The sequence below is a fragment of the Ailuropoda melanoleuca genome, chromosome X (assembly GCF_002007445.2).
Source record: "Ailuropoda melanoleuca isolate Jingjing chromosome X, ASM200744v2, whole genome shotgun sequence".
Taxonomy (NCBI): domain Eukaryota; kingdom Metazoa; phylum Chordata; class Mammalia; order Carnivora; family Ursidae; genus Ailuropoda; species Ailuropoda melanoleuca.
Genome location: NC_048238.1, coordinates 15623454 through 15639550, shown reverse-complemented (window position 1 = coordinate 15639550; position 16097 = coordinate 15623454). Strand labels below are relative to the sequence as shown.

Genomic DNA, 16097 nt, shown 5'->3' with positions numbered 1-16097 from the left:
TGACGAGCGGAGCACAGGGAAGCGAGGCAGAAGAGCGGCTGGACAGGGTGGGACGGCCTGGGAGGAAGGATTGCGGACAGGGCAGTGGGCCCACCGCGGACACGGTCTCTTCTGGAGAAGCACATTCAGTTTCCCCCAGAGCCCAGGCGTGGGATGCAGTTAGCGAGGTGCAGACACAGCGCAGCCTCTCAAGCTGGTGCAAGCACGGGGAGCTAATACTCTTGCGCATGTGCTGGGAGCCAGGCTCTACGCGGTGCTCTTTTCCTGTCTTACCTACTCTTGCACACGAGGACTTCAAGACACAAATACACTGATGATCCCTGTTTTATGGGTAAGGAATCCGAGGTAGAGAGGTGTTACATATCTGTGAACACTGCGTCCTGCGACTTACGATAGGCTGACATTAAATATTGGCCATTCGTATCATGACTCAGTAAAAGCATCTTGATGTCTCCCTGTGCCTCCCTTTTTTTCTGCGATATCCTGTATGTGAAAATGCTTTCTCAGTTTTGTCAATAATTTGGCATTATTTCTATAGAACAACTAAAGGCAGTTTATAATACTTCTGAACGTGAGTTTTAACAGCCGGTATTTGGATATATTGTACACGTTTTTACTTGCATGAGCATACTGCATCTTTATTCAGGCAGGATCATTTTCATATCAAATGTTATTTTTCAATCTGTATTTCTTTTTTTGGGGAATATTTTATTTATTTATTAGAGAGAGAGAGAGAGAGAGAATGAGCAGTGGGGTGGGGGAGGAACAGAGGGAGAGGGATAAGCAGACTCCCCGCTGAGCAGGGAGCCTGACTCCGGGCTCGATCCCAGTACCCCGAGATCAGGAACTGAGCCAAAGGCAGATGCTTAACAGACTGAGCCACTCAGGGGTCCATTTTATTTTATTTTTTTAAAAGATTTATTTATTTATTTATTTGAGAGAGAGAGAGAGAGAGAGAGAGAGAGAGAATGTGCAAGCAGGGGGAAGAGCAGAGGGAGAGGAAGGAAGTCCTCAAGCAGACTCCCGCTGAGCACGGAGTCTGATGTGCTTGATCCCACCATCTTGAGATCATGACCTGAGTGATCATGACCTGAGCCAAAACCAAGAGTTGGATGCTCAACTGATTGCAGCACCCAGGCGTCCCTTTCAATCTATATTTCTAACTATAATACTGGTGCCTATTCTTCTTTGAGCATTTGTTATGTGCCAGGGGTTGTTTTAGGTGTGTGTGTGTGTGTGTGTGTGTTTAAGATTTATTTACTCATCTGAGAGAGCGAGCGAGCACACGAGTGGGAGGGGCAGAGGGAGAGGGAGAGAGAATCTTAAGCAAACTCAGGGCTTGATCTCACGACCCCAAGATCACAACCTGAGCTGAAACCAGGAACCGGATGCTCACCCAGGTACCCCCTAGGTGTTTTATATGTGTTTACACATTTATGTGTCCCAACACGTGTGAGAAGGGCACTACTGATATTCTCTCCATTTTACAGATGAAGAAACTGAAGTGCACAGAGAGACTGACTTAACACTTGCCCAAGGTTTTAGGGGCAGCAAGTGGCACGGCCAGAATTCAAAGGCAGGGGCTCATGTCCCTTGAAACGACTGCCATTTACTTCATGAGTGGGCATGGTGACCTATCTTCTCTATGGTTAATATTTCTTGACAATTTACAGGGAGTTAGCAAGTTAGTGAATGTTCCTGACAAAGCCCACTAGCTCTAACCTGACTTTGCCAGTTTGGTCCATTTCCTTTCAACCTGACCCTTTCCAAGAAGAACCTGGGAGACTGTCTGAAATATTCCGTTTCATATTAACCCTGAACTTTTTTTACTGTAAAATTTTCCATCCATCCCCGAGACTAACCTATGGGACTGTTAGACTTCAGATGAGAGAAATAATGTTTGCTTTTTTCCTCCACATCCTATTGACCACTCTTGTTGAGTCACTGCTTTTACCAGTACAAGGTTTTTGGCATTCTATACGCTGACTAGCAAAGCGTGGATTATTGGTCAACGTCTGGATGGCAGAAGGACTTGGAGTCTCTACCTTTGGAGAGTGGCCTTTCTGCAGTCAAGTCTGCTGACCCCTCATAAGAGTTCAAGGTCAAACTAGGTGGCACATCTGTTACCATGCTACTTTCCCTGCAGTGTATTAAAGTGACTTACAGACCTTTTAACCGGCAGGCTTAGTGCATCTCACAGTTCATGGAGACTTTGGGGTCTGTCTGGTGGCAGGTGATTAGCTTTGAGAGTTGCTTCATTCATGAGTTATGCTCCCATTTCCCCAAAATATCTGGGGAGTTTAGACTCATACTGCAAAGGGAAAAAATAATACTCCCACATCGCTTGGAATACTTCAGTTTTGGAAAAATCATTAAAAAAAAATACTGTGAAGCCACCCATGTGGCATCAGTGCTGGAGGGTCATTTGGGAAAAGGCAGTGTTCAGACGCTTGTGGGAGGTAGGATTTTTATGGGCTGTTTGTGTGTCCAGTTTTGCAGTCTTCAGAGGACTCCACTGGGGCTGTCAGTGAAAACCATTGAACCTGTCAAGTTGTTTGCCAGCTCTTCCGGAAAAACACACTGACAAATCACAGCACTGCGTAGGTCAAAGAGGAGAGTACTAAAAAAAGAAGAAGAAAATGGATGGCCTGCTCTGGTGCGAGGCCAGGGCTTGGTGCCACAGCCAAGTTCGCCGGTGAGAGAGGAGTTTCCACCATCGCAGGCTTCCACCCTATCTTACACCATCCAGTCTGCAAAAATAACTCCACTTCCGGAGGAGCCAAGCAGTCATTTGAAGGCACCACGAGCAAAAGGTAGTGTTGATGCTTTGAGAGAACATCCTGATGAGGGAGGAAACAAAATAAAATGAGAAGGCCAGTCTCAAATGGGAGATTTTCCTGGACGGTTGAGAGCTGCTTGCAATGGCATTGACTTCCAGTTTCTAAGGAGCAGCTGAGCAGACCTATACTATAGGCAAAGCCCCTCCTTGGGAATCTCTTCCCCATCCCTCTCCTTTCGCCCTCTCCAAGTCAACAGCAGGTTCCCATTTCAATTCTCTTTGTTGTCCTTGCCTGACCCCACTGGGCCCTCCCTAATCATCCGCGCCTGCGGTATCCCTACTCACCATTGAAGCTGACCTGATCAGGTAAGTCGCACTTACCTATTAGTGACCGTAGTAGTTGAAATTTGTGTTCTGTAATCGGTTGCAAGGCCTTACAAAAAAGAATCCCTGAGAAATGGTCTTTTAGACGGCAGTTAAAAACTAAGAACTTTTAGGGTAAGAGAGGAGTCCTAATCTAGGCAAGCTTTCACGGGCCTTCCAGGTTACCGTCATCTTCAGTCCGTCTGATACAGGACATCATTTCTTACTCACAGTAGTGTTCTTATGACTATGAGCATGTGGTATGATACCATGCATCCATGTGGAAGAGATGACTGGAGATGTTTCTTCCCTTCACAGCACATGTCTTTCTATCCTTTTCCTGTGCAAACACAGACTAGCCTCCATTTTGAAGAGTCTTAATTGGAAGCCACAACTAACTGCAGATGATGTGATCAGCCGTTCAAGGCTGCTGAAAGGACAAGTGGAGGACTGAGAAGTGACAGCTGGGTTTGGCAAGGTGGAAGTCATGGGTGACCTTGATAGGAGCAGCCCAGAAACCTGACTGAAATCCATTCAAGAGAGGCTGGAAGAAAGAAGTGGAGAGACCGAGTATCGCCCCTAAATGGGCTCTGTTAAGAACTAGCTTAGGAGAAACTGCTTCCTCGAAGGATTTTTTAAAAAATATTTTATTTTTAAATAATTTCCACACCAATCCTAGGGCTTGAACTCACAACCCTGAAATCAAGAGTCGCGCACTCTATTGACTGAGCTAGCCAAGAGCCCCAACCTTGAAGGATTCTTTTGTTTTCCTCTCTTCATGGATAAGAGTTCAGAATGGAATATGATTGATATCTTTCTCCTATCTAGGCACCAAAAAGCCACATTTGCGGTTTGACGATACAAATAAGAAGGCCTTAGGACCTAGTTACCTGTTTTCTAGTTCCTCTCCTTGGTTGACCTCCTTCTCTGATTTTTTTTTTTTAAGATATTATTTATTTATTTGAGAGAGAGCGGGAGAGAGAGAGAGAGAGCAAGAGAGAAGAAGAGAGAGAACAAACGGAGGGAGGGAGAGGGACAAACAGACTCTGCACCGAGCATGGAGCCCAACACAAGGCTTGATCCCAGGATTCTTAGATCATGACCCTGAGATCACCACCCAAGCTGAAATCAGGAGTTGGATGCCCAACCAATTGAGCCACACAAGCACCGGTCTCCTTCTCTGATTTATATATTCTCCTTGAAGCTGCTTTTCTTTGTGGGGAGTGGGGCATACAGAATGCCATTTTGTCATCTGTGGTCTTGGTTGTTAATTACCTCTTAGCCTCCATGGAACAAGTAGGGTCTCTAAATAAAAATATTACTAGAGATTCCAAGACACAAGCCCAGTGTGAAATTCTTTCTCTACCTCTCCAGAGACCTCCTGGGTTTGTGTAACCCCTGAGGACAGGTACAAGGACAGAATTTTAAGATGCTAGGGGTAAGGGGGGCAAGGCTGGAAGGCAAGAGCAGAAAAGAAGGGCCTGTGTACCTACCACTCAGAGCTCCAGAATTGGTTTCTTGCTCTTCCCACATCAGTCTATGTGCCTTCCCTGCTGGCATTAGGAAGTGTTGGTTCTCAAATCTGCCCCTCACATTTGGGCTTGCCCTTCCTCCTCCTGCCTTTGCCCCTACTCCTCCTCACCAGACACTTGACTGTAAGCTCATTTTTTTTTTAAGATTTATTTATTTATTTGAAAGAGAGAGAGAGAGTGTATGAGTGGGGGGGAGGGGCAGAGAGAGAGGGGAAGCAGACATCCCACTGAGTGTGGAGCCCAGTGAGGGGCTTGATCTCAGGACCCTGAGATCATGACCTGAGCCGAAACCAAGAATTGGATGCTTCAGCGACTGAGCCATCCAGGTGCCCCTAAGCTCATCTTTTTAGGGCTGGTTTCTGGTTAATTCTACCCACTCTGGTTTTCTCATTCTGTGCCCCTGCCCCCAGTTAGGCCTTGGCTGTCTACTGTGCTGTTTTTTGTTGTTGTTGATACCTGACTCATTTGCAAGTTGCCTCACAGGGACTGATGTGAAGGGGAAGGCCGGGAACTGATGTTAACACTGCAGAAATTGTTTGTGACCACAGAAACCAAAAGCACTTGGAGGAAGCATCCTGTACACTTGGAAGCTAGCAGTGGTGAAATGCTGGTGCACTGCAGGGGCCGGTAGGGAGCTGTGGATGGGACTACCCGAGGGGCCGTGGTTGTGGCGGGAAGGCACGCTGGGCCAGGGGTGCAGAAGTCCGAGGAACTGGGGTCTAGTCCACACTTGGCTGCTGCCTACCTCTGAGCCTCTCTTGCCTCAACTGAAATTGAGGCTGCGCCTTCCACTGGCTCACGCTTAATAGCCAATCGAGTTGTGAGGCCCATCAGTGCTCCCTTCCAGATACTTCTCAAATATGTCTGTGTCTCACCACCACCACCACCACCACCACCACCCTCAAACAAGCCTCTCTCTTCTCAGGTACAACCATCCCTTCCTCATTGCTATAGAGCTGGACCAGCTACTGCCCATGGGCCAGATCCCACCAGCCCCTTGGGTTTGAAAATAAAGTCACAGTGGCACACAGCCACGCCCGGTGGTTTACATTTTGTCTGTCGCTGTTTTCTTGCTGCAGTGGCAGAGGCCCGTAGTTGCCTCAGAGATCCTACAGCCTTCAAAGCTAGAGATATTTACTATGTGGCCCTTCACAGAAGCAGTTTGCTGAGCCCTGGGAAAACTGATTTGTATAATTATTTTGAATCTTCCTCCTTTTCCGATCTCTTAATTCCATTGTGTGTGTGTGTATGTATGCTTGGCATAAATCTATAGTTTCCATTTCCTTGATTATACATCTTACTTTGGTGTTTGAGATGGAGAGCAGAAATCCCAAACTGGAACCCCCACCTCTGCTCTGTCCCCCTCTAATCCATTTTCCACTCAATAGCCAGAACAATCTTGTCAAAATGTGACCGTATCACCCTCAGTTTAAAATCCTTACGTGCCTTTCCGTTGCTCTGAGAACAAGACATGAATCCTCACCTTGGCCACCAAGAGCCCGTATGAGCTGAGTCAGCCTGCTCCTTCAGCCTCATCTCTGAGTGCCCCCCCAGCCCTCTGTGTCCTGGCCTCTGACATGGTCTTAGTTCCTCACGTGGGTCATATTCTCTCCTGCCGCAGTGCCTTTGCACACTCTGCTTCTACTTTGTATAGTCTTTCCCTGCCTCTTTTCTGGGTTGACTCCTCCCACTTACCCTTCTGGTCTTAGCATCACTTCCGCAGGGAAGCTTGACCCCACAGGGACCTTGACCCCCTAGGTCAAATCCCACCTTCTTCACTCAGAGGGCCACAAGCTTTTCTTGGTGGCATTTACCACAATTGCAGTTTTGCATTTCTTGGTGTTAAATTTTGGTATCACTTCTATGTTTCCCCTACCAGACAATAAGCTTCCTGAAGGCAGGACTTAACTTTGCTTTCCAGTGTAACCCCACTACCTAGCATGGGGCGTAGAATTTGCCTGGCAGCCACTCTGTAAAACATCTGTGGATCAGTTGGGATAATGTTTGTAAAAGCAGCTTGCTTATCATAAACCACTGTACAAATGGAAGGGGTTATTACTATTAGCAGATGGGAAGGAGCACACATAATTCTCAATGGGGAGGCTCTATAGACAGTTCTAGAACATAGGAAGGGAAATACTGGAAGATGTTTGAGGCAGCAGTCTTCTGCTCTGCCAAGGGCAGCATTAAGAAACTGAGAAAACTTCTACCAGAGGGTCTACTTGCAGTTTACACTTGTTGGTGGAAACCATTAAAATTTCTGTCCGCCTGACATTTTGGTGCCCAGTTTAGAAGTACATTGACACATTCACCTAGAGAAGGAAAGAACTACTCCAGGGAATCCTAAGGGAGAGAGTTCCATTTAAAACATCTCTCTCAGGGGTGCCTGGGTGGCTCAGTCGGTTAAGCGGCTGCCTTCGGCTCAGGTCATGATTGCAGGGTCTTGGGATCGAATCCTGCATTGGGTTTCCTGCTCAGTGGGGAATCTGCTTTTCCCTTTCCTTCTGCCTTCCACTCCCCTGGTCATGCTTGCTCTCTCTCTCTCTCTCTCTGTCAAATAAATAAAACCTTAAAAAAATAAATAAATAAAACCTCTCTCTCTCTCTCTCTCTCTCACACACACACAAACACACACACACACAGGAATATTTTATCCAACCCTGACATCTAATTTGACCTTTCTAAACATTAATGTTGTAACCACAAACAAATGGTAGGTTCCAGACCAGCAGGGAAAAGTAAGCTTTTAAAATTCTGAAAAAACATCATTCAGGGGAAAAATAAGTTAGAAAGGGAATAAAGTGCCCACTATAAATATGGAAGAGGAAAGAAAAGCATTTTAAGAAATGACCTTCTGACTTCTGAGTTGTACTGAGTGGTTTGATATCATTAGCAAGATGATCCCATTGATTGTCTTTTATTCGTGTAGTAAACAAATGGAAATGTCAGCATTTTACCACTCACAATGCCTTGTTTCCTGTAGTTATAAATATATTTTCTGCTTACTTAGCCTGAGCAGCCATGTGAGAGAAGGGGTCTTGGGCTATGCCCTTTAACCCTCGGGTGTCTGGCATGAAAGGTCCATTTTCTTTCTTTTTTTCTTAAAGATATCTATATATTTATTAGAGAGAGAGAGAGCGTGCGGGGAGGGGCAGAGGGGGAGGAGGAGGAACAAGCAGACTCCACACTGATCCGTGGAGCCCAGTGTGTGGCTTGATCCCACGACCCTGAGATCATGACCTGAGCTGAAACCAAGAGTTGGATGCCTAACACACTGAGCCACCCAAGCACCCCAAAAGGTCCATTTTCCTATGACACTTCCCTTCTGGTGGGGGGGGGCTAGAACACTCAGTAGCCCACTCAACAGGTCACAGTGACAAATGCCTCCCCCAGGGAGATTATTACCAGCAAATGTTCAGAGATGGGCTGCAAACTCTGCCAAGAGTCTACCTTACGGCCTGCTGGTCCCTAGAAACATCTTGCTGAATCACATTATGAGTGGGGCCATAGACCTTGCGAAGTCTGCAGAGTAGGCTCGGCAGGCTTCAAAAGGAATGAGTTACAAGAAAAAAGGGCAGGTTGTGAATTAGAACTAGCCCAGGCCTGTGGCTTGTACCAATGGGTCCGAAATGGGTACTTTGTAGTACCTGTATTAGGAAAAGAAGAAAGCAAGAAGCGTGGGGGGAAATAACGAAAGGAAGGAAGGATAGAGAAGGGAGAGAAAGAATGAAGAGGAAGGAGAGGGAGAAAGAATAGGTATATAAATTAGCTTTTCCTGTATAACAAAACGCCCCCCAATTTAGCGGCTTAGTAGAGCCACAGCCATTTCATTAATTCTCCGTTCTGGAGTCTGCAGTTGACCTGGACTCGACTAGATGGTCTTGCTAGTCTCAGTTGGGCCTCATTCATGCACCTGCAATCAGCTGCCAGTCAGCTTGATGAGTGTCCCTGGGGGTTGGCACGGTGGCGGTGACTGGGCATGTGCTTTCGCCATCTGTCACGCTAGTTCAGGCTTGTGTATGTGCTTACCTGGTGGTTCAAGGTTTCAAGAGCACCATACAGCGCAAACTTCCATGCTCAAGCACTTTCCAAGCTTTTGGTTCTATCACATTTGCTAATCTCCCATTGGGCATAGCAAGTGGCAAGGCCAGCCCACGTTCAGGGGGTGGAGAGATAGACTCCACCTTTTGATAGGAGAACCTGTGAAGTCGCCTTGCAAATGGACAAGCATACTGGGATAGCAAGAATGTACGGCTAGTTTTGCAATCTACCACCAAAGGGAAAGACTAGCAATTTCTTTTGTGGCCACAGTTGGCAGAGAGACAACAGCATAGAGTTTGAGTGTGAGGCTCTCAATCAAGTTGGATTAAAAAATGATATTAATAAATTACCAGGTTCCTATCTTCCACACTTTATCTGTCAAATATGGCTGGATAATAATATAACTTCTTACTCATTTCCAGTGGGAACAATGAAACCTTTATGGGCAAAAGTTTGTCTTTTACTCCCCAAAATTGGACTAAGGGACAGTTAAGTGTTTAGTGCATCTCATGTGGCAAATATAGTTGGAAACAAAGATTTTAATGCACCAGACTTTATTTCTAGCCCCAATATAGTATCAAGCGTATAACAACTTAACAAAGGAGAAAATCGATGTGGTGGTTTTCTTAGTTGCTTGGTGAAAGCCACCCTACAGGCACAAGTATTTGGTTTTTATCCTCATTTATGTATGTTTTCATTGTGTTTTATTTCATTATTGAAAATACAATATCAAAACATAGTTTAAGTAGAGAAAAATGCCCAGCATTTGTTACTACCCAGTGGGAAGAGAAGTTAAGAGAAAATATCAGGTATGACAATTGGGATTGATTTAAGGCTGTGATAGTTACCTAAATTCAGTTTTCCTGGTGAAATGTTTTCAAAGAAATGAAAGATGCTTTACGTCTGAATATAGCTTACTGTAAGCCTTGCATTAAAGGTGTTCTTCTTGTGAAACTGTAAACTAATGCTCTGTGAAAGAATTAGTTGCTATATCCCTGCTTACGCGTTTACTTTTAAGGTGGTAATTATTTGTACGCTAAAGCAGTCATGCCCTGTTTTGAAACACCTTTATTCCACCATGTCTGGTGGAGGGCTGTGGGCACCTCCCTCAGAGGGTTGGGTCTGGTTATCAGGGAGTCATTCCAAGGTGGGTCTCTCATCACGTGGTCTTCAGTGTTGCTCCTCCAGCTCTGGACAGAGGTAACCGTCCACATTCTAGGGCCTGGAATAATTTGGCAAGTGTCAAGCTAGGTTAGGGGAGGGGAGGAAAAGAGGGAAAACTGTAGGATGAAGGAGAGAGAGTACAGGTATACTTCAGAGATACTGTGGGTTTGGTTCCAGACCCCCACAACAAAGCAAGTCAAATGAAGTTTTTGGTTTCCCTGCGCGTATGTAAGCTATGTTTATACTATAACGTAGTCTATTAAGTACACAATAGCGTTACGTCTTAGAAAACAATGTACATACCTAATTCAAAAATACTTTATTGCTAAAAAATGCTAACCATCACGGGAGCTTTCAGCAACTTGTGATCACTGATCACCGATCACTATAACAAATACAATAATAATGAAGAAGTTTGAAATATTGTGAGAATTATCAAAATGTGACATAGAGACACAAAGTGAGCATGCTGTTGGAAAAATGGCACTGATAGACCTGCTTGATGCAGGGTTGCCACAGCCCTTCCATTTGTTAAAAAACCCCACCAAAACAAAACCAAAAAACCACAAAGAATTCCCCCCAAACCCCATAGCGTCTCTGGAGCGCAATAAAGGGGGGGGCGCAATAAAACGAGTCACGCCCCTAGAAGGGAAGAGCCCAAGAGAACAATGGGGAGAGGGGAGGAGAGAAAAGAAAGCTCTCAGTTCTGCAGAAAAAAATAGCCTGGTGCTAACGGTTGCAAGAGGCCCACCAGCTACTTTTCCTGGCCGGGTTTATTCCATCTTGGAACGAAGCCTCACCACAGGGACTATGAGGTCATCTTTTTAGATGTTTCAGAAAGCAATTCCAAAAGCGCTCTCATAGTCACTTCTACAGTAGAACAATGATCAATACCAGGACATTCTTCCTCCTGATTAACTTACGTCTTGGGCTATGGTTTAAGCCACCATTTCGACATCCTCTCTGCCTGTGGTGGAGCTGGAGCACACCTAGCTGCCATTTTCTTTCTGTGAGTGCCTTGTGTACTCAGCAGCCATTTTCATAATGCACCACAACCTCCATGTGGACGTGCAGTGTGACTTTTCCCCAGCCTGTTAAGATTATATTTTTAATCCGTTCTGTTGCTTTTCTTCTCCATCTTCCCCGGGTCCCTTCTCGCCATCCTCTGCTTCTCTCTTCATGCTTCAGCAACATCCAGCTGATTCCAGGTCCTGCCCACTCCATCCCAGTCATTGGCTCTGTGTCTTGGTTCAAGTTATTTCTTCTCTGGAATGCTCTTTCCCATTTCTTCATGTAAAGGGCACTGTGCATGACTGTTATTACCTCTTTGGGGAAACGCTCCTGGATCCATTTACCTGCACTGGTTTACTGTCCTTCCTCAGAGCTCCTGCTGTGCCTGTGACAGAGCCCACAGCTGGTTCATATGGCTCTTCCAGAAAACTCGACATTCTGGATTCAGGCTCTGTTGATTCTCTTGGCCAGGCACCCTTGTGCAGGGTGCAACCTGCACAACCATACAGTGTGGCCCCGTTATTGGCATGTAGTAGGCATTCAGTAAATGTTTGCTGAATATATCTTTAGAGTTTTCCAAAGCCTTGTCACAATTGAACTCTTCTTGAATGGTGGCATCCAGAACTGAACACACCAGTCTGTGTAGGTAAAAATCTTACTAGGTTGGGTCTGACCAGCAATGGGGCCACCAGAAGGTTCTAGAATCACTCTTGTTTTTTCCTTGATGGTAATACGTACTACCCTACAGTCAGGAACCTGCATATCCCTGACCTTCTCCTGTGTATGCCCACAAGCCTAATCTTCACCATCATCTCTATCTGTGCAATTTGCTTTTCCTAGTAGTGTGGAGAAGCTTCTCTTTGCTTATTTCTGCCCTTGTTCCCAAATTATCACAGCCTTTTTGTTCTCTGGTCGTTTCTTCCATGCTGGTGTCAACTCCAGAAACTGTCAGCCACTCTTGCCCCTCAGTCTGGGCCACTAATTTTTTTTTTTTTAAAGATTTTATTTATTTATTTGACAGAGATAGAGACAGCCAGCGAGAGAGGGAACACAAGCAGGGGGAGTGGGAGAGGAAGAGGCAGGCTTCCAGCGGAGGAGCCTGATGTGGGGCTCGATCCCATAACGCCAGGATCATGCCCTGAGCCGAAGGCAGACGCTTAACCGCTGTGCCACCCAGGCGCCCCGGGCCACTAATTTAATCATTAGGTTTCAAATGAAGTGCTGAGTCTTTCAGGATGCGTATGTCACCAGCGGTTTTTTTTTTTTTTTTAATTGATCCTTGGACCAGTAGCATATTACCCCAGAGGGCAGCGGTACAGCCTGGGGCTGGCTGGCTGTTACCTGTGTACTTGGCCTGTTTTGCTGATTATCCCCAGGATGCTTGGGCCCTGTGGCTGGCACCCGGGGCCTCTGAGCAGTCTCCGAGCACAGGAGTCCTGATTTTTGGATGTGGCTTTCCTCTCTGAGAGCTTACTCGACGCTGAATAGGGCTTGAACTGCATACAGAGATCATTTCCTTCCCACCCAAACCACTTGTACAGTTTGTTTGCCCTTTCCCCCTCCCCTGCTCACTCTGGTATTACCCTGGCTTTTAGCCAGCTTGATAAATAGAGGAAGTTGGATGCATTTCGAGCCTCCCCTCCCTGATGTCATGGTTTGGGGCAGTCTGCAACTGGGGGAGGTTTCAGTTAATCCTAGCAATTGGTGAATTTGCTGTTCTCCTCTGAGCAGTTTCTGTTCTGTGCCATGTCTTACATAAGTCGATACGGTTCTTTTTGTGACTTGCCCTTTCCTTTCAATGATGTAAGAAGCCCAGACATTGGCAGTCACTAATGTTTTGTTCCTGGAGGCTGGTGCTGATTGGGTTCCGATTCCTGTTTAGTTTCTGTAGGAGATAAAGGACGGTGGGTGTGTGGTGACAGTGGCCAGGAGGGTCCCGGGGGGCTGAAGGATGTAGAGCTCTTTCATTAAGTTTAGGCCTCTGCCCATCAGGCCTTGCACATCATTGCTTTTGACTTCTTTTCTGCAACTTGCTCAAGTTGAGTTTCTGCGCCGGGAAGCTGGTTTCTTGGCTCTGCGACCAGAAGTCTTTGTGCTTTGGGCCTTTCTAATTGGATTAGGGCAGGGCCAGGGGAGCGAAGGATGGCATTACCTCCTAGTTAGCCTCCCTCTGAGCTCTCAGTTTGGGAGCTCTTTGTGGAGAACTTGCATGGCTTGGCCCTCCATCTCTTATGCTTTTCTTTGCTAGAAGAAATATATTTAATTGCATAAGTAATACACAAATATGTGTCTTGTGTTCTCTTGGGCTTCATCTTCTCCCCCGCCCCGTCACACTGCTTTCTGTGGATGCTTGGTGGGTTTCCTTCCAGGCTTTTTCGTGTGCATTCTTACTTGTCCCTGCATAAATCAGCATGCATATGTATAGCTTTGCTTGTTTCTCAGCAGATCCTAGTGTATGTATTATTAAGAAACTTGATTTGTTGTTTTTGGCTTCCATGTATTCACAGTCTCTATATGTCATTACATGCAGATCAACTTAATTTTATTAAACATTGCATAGTATTCCATAGTACAGATATAGTATAGATGAACCATCATTTATTTACCTATTCATCTACTTACGGAGACTTAGCCGCCACCCTCCCCCGCCCCCCTGTCACAACAAAGCTGCAATGATAGCTTTTTTGTGTGTGTTAGTATTTCTGTAGGGACAACCTCTGGAATGAGAATTTCTGGATCAAAAGGTATGCACACTTAACATTTCAAAACGTTAACTAAACTGTTCTCTTAAAGTTGAGGTTTCGTTTTTTCTCTTTCTTTCTTTCTTTCTTTCTTTCTTTCTTTCTTTCTTTCTTTCTTCTTTTTTTAAAAGATTTTATTTATTTATTTGAGGGAGGGAGCAAGTGAGAGAGCACAAGCAGGGGGAGCAGCATGGGGAGAGGGGGAGGGAGAAGCAGGCTCCCCACTGAGCAGGGAGCCTGATGCTTGGCTGGATCTCAGGACCTTGGGATCATGACCTGAGCTGAAGGCAGATGCTTAACCAACTGAGCCTCCCAGGCGCCCCAAAGTTGACGTTTCTACCAACAATGAATGTGAGTGTTTATTTCCCCACATGCTCTACAGCTTTGGATATTACTAGCCTTTTTTACATTTCTTCGTCTAGTGGACAAAACAAATTTTTGTCGTTTGACTTCTTTCTCCACCTGAAAGTACTCCAAAGGAGCAGAGAGAGCCTCATGTTATTTATTAATAAACTTGGTGACCAGGGACGATGAAGGGTGCTTCATGGTGGCTGTCAATAAGGTTTTGAAGAGGAAATGTGCTTGAGGTGTGAAATTTCATCAAAAATCCCTAGGTAGAAAATCTTCGTTTGCACAAATGTGAAGTGAAATTATTTCCATACTCAAGTCACAATAAATTTGTTTCTTTCATTATTTGAATGTTCTTTAGTTGTTAATCCTACATTCATTCCACATTGAACATTGGGCCATGTGTTTGTAATTTGTTCATCCTAGGACAGGACGACACGCTTGGCCTTCATTTTTGTCTTCTTTAAACATTGCTTAATGAAGTTTTTCTGACATATCAGGCTTTATTAAGAACTACTTTTTTTTAAAGATTTTATTTTTAAATAATCTCTGCACCCAATGTGGGGCTTGAACTCATAACCCTAAGATCAAGAGTCACATGCTCTACCAATTGAGCCAGCCAGATGCCCCAAGAACTACTTTTTTTGGGCAGAGAACATATCAGGGGTGCCTGGGGGGCTCAGTGTGTTAAGCATTTGTCTTTGGCTCAGATCATGGTCCCAGGGTCCTGGGATCGAGCCCCATGTTGGGCTCCCTGCTCAGCAGGGAGTCTGCTCCTGCCTCTCCCTCTGCCTCCCCACTCATGTTCTCTCTCTCTCTCTCATGCTCTCTCTCTCTCTCAAATAAATAAATAAAATCTAAAAAAAAAAAGACATATCATGATCAATAGAAATTCACCATGACTCCTTATTTCTTCTTTGAATTCATATCTTAGATTCCTCCTTGAGCATTGAATTTCTGTCTGTTGGCTGAAGCCAGAAGTAGGTCAGTTGGCTCCCAGATCATCTACGGACTGTTCCCTCTCGCAAATCTTGATTTGAAAATCATCATGCCTGTATTCCACATGAGGGGATACCATTGTGCGATGTGACTGTCCTCTTCGAATTAATAGCTATACCAGTGTTTTGGTTTCGAAGTAAAGCATAATGGAATATTCTGAAAGATACAAGTTGGGTTGTCAACAATGCGCTCTGCCTTGGGTGGGCAGACTTCCCTTTCACTGGTATGCGTCCACCTCGTCCCTCACTCTTGTCATTGCCAGTACCCCCATCACCCCCTTTCAACTCTGAGCCAAACTTAACAATCAATAGAGTTTATTTATTTGGCCCCTCTGTGGAGAAGGAATTCTGCCTCTGGTTTTAGGGGCACAAGAGACATAAATGACCCAGTTGTTGATATCAAGGAGTTTAGGTTCTAGGGAAGTTAAGTCACGAAACCATATAGAAGTATCTAGGGGCGCCTGGGTGGCACAGCGGTTAAGCGTCTGCCTTCGGCTCAGGGCGTGATCCCGGCGTTACGGGATCGAGCCCCACATCAGGCTCCTCCGCTATGAGCCTGCTTCTTCCTCTCCCACTCCCCCTGCTTGTGTTCCCTCTCTCACTGGCTGTCTCTCTCTCTGTCGAATAAATAAATAAAATCTTTAAAAAAAAAAAAAAAAAAAAAAAAGAAGTATCTAACAAAGCGTGGTTTCTAGAGGGGACTACCTCCCTCCCAGATCCGATCACTGCATGGTCCAGTGCCCCTGCCAGGCTGTTAGCGAAGCCTGAGACTGAAAAGTAATAGACGCTACTAAAGCATTTACACGGTCAGCCCCGCCACCGGCATCGGGCTCGTCTTCCAGTTTAAAAAGAGTTCCTTAGGAGCAGGGTTTGCTTCCTTCATTTCTTTTGTTATCTCTGCTTCCAAGTTCAAGCCCTGGTACACAGCAGGGGGTCTGCGGGCCACAGCCAACGGGCTGACAGTAGCTTGAAGCATTATGGTGCCAAGGAGGCCCACTTTCCATTGATCTAATTTTCTTTTTCTCATTTTCAGGTTTGTGCAGAGTCTCTCCATCCTTTCTTTTGAATTTCCTGCTGTCAGGTGAGGCTTTTTTTTTTTTTTTTTTACGTGATAATGTAG

The 16097-nt window shown here is 45.5% G+C and overlaps 1 protein-coding gene across 3 annotated transcripts in view; it reads left to right on the top strand.

Annotated features, from left to right (window-relative positions):
- ADGRG2 (adhesion G protein-coupled receptor G2) overlaps nt 1–16097 on the top strand; it is a 127868-nt gene that overhangs the window by 26829 nt on the left and 84942 nt on the right. For all 3 annotated transcript variants that reach the window (XM_002913936.4, XM_034649722.1, XM_034649721.1), the window contains exon 2: nt 16011–16058. The gene's annotated coding sequence lies outside the window, so the exon portion shown is untranslated. The remainder of the gene's footprint in view (nt 1–16010; nt 16059–16097) is intronic.